Consider the following 1,428-nt stretch of genomic DNA (forward strand, 5'->3'; position numbering starts at 1 on the left):
CTTTTTAAGTATTCTCAATAATTTTATTTTTATTATTATTTTGGATTTCAACTTTTATTAGTTATGATTTTATTAATATGTATGGTTAATTTTTTATTTAATTTATCATTTGTAATAGAAACAATAATATACATTATAAAAAATTAAAATACTATTTGAACCAATAAGGACAGAACGTAAGTTGGGTGAATGTGGAAGTCATAACTTCTTGTTTCACGTGAATGCGTCTTTAAAATGGAGAATTACGTTTGCGTGTTGAACAGAAAGAAGTTACCAAACACAAAAAAATAGAGAAACTTAAACGCATTTTTATCCTTTTTAACGTGTTTGTCAAATACATCTAAATTTGATTGGAAAAAAACACAAAGAATTGAATTGATATACAAGTGTACGTTTATGTTCTGATTTTAATAATAAGTTTTGATCGTGACAAAACTCAAATCCGCTGTATATGCAGAAATATAATGACCAATAAACTCTCAAATAATTAGATTAATTTTTTTTTAAATGAAAAAATATGGAATATGATTTGCAACACAATTCGTTGGCGTCGCCGCTGTGTTGGCCTAATTCGTGTCTACCACAGCTGATGCTCTCCAATTAGCGGGTGCTGAACCAGAAGTGGCCATTTTGCCGCCGCCAATCCTGCATTGGGAAGTCAGACTTTATTTTCCATGCTCAGTCTACTCTTTTTCTATGTTAGTTTTCATTTGGCTGTCGTCATTCTTGAATTAATGTGTTTTCTCATTTCGCATGAGTTGCAAATGAGGTGATCATGCGTATTTTTATCCCAATTTTATTTCCTGTGTATTTTGGGAATTAATTATTTTTATTTATTTATTTAAATAAAATAACCTATTATCAAAATAAAAAGTATTATTATTCCTTATTAGTTATTAATTATTCGTTAATTAATTTATTGAGATTTATAAATAACAAACATGAAAATTAGTTAGAATAATAAATATCTTTTTTTGTATCCTACTTTTCGTTTCCCCAAGATTTCCGTCAAGTCAGATAAGATTATCTTTATTGATTAGTTGCAATCTTGTAATTAGTGGTGTATTTTGACTATTTTCTCATACTTTTATTACTTTATAGTTTATACAATAATTCTTATTATTACTTAACACACATTGGTCACCTTGCTTCTTTTTTCTATCATACATTTCAAACACTCGTACGCCATGGAATATAGTCAGTAATATATTCTCTGTAACTGATTTAAATATTATAAATTTCATACCTCTGTTTTCAATAAACAAATAAAGTGCAAAGTGATAAATATACCTTGAATATTTACGCTTCGGAAAAATTAATTTCTAAAAAATATATCAAAAAAATCTTTCCAATAACAAATGTAAATAAATTACATTCAATTTAAAATCTTCTATTTTAATCATAAAAAATAATCTAAAAACAATATAT

The sequence above is a fragment of the Arachis ipaensis genome, chromosome B08, assembly GCF_000816755.2.
Source record: "Arachis ipaensis cultivar K30076 chromosome B08, Araip1.1, whole genome shotgun sequence".
NCBI lineage: Eukaryota > Viridiplantae > Streptophyta > Magnoliopsida > Fabales > Fabaceae > Arachis > Arachis ipaensis.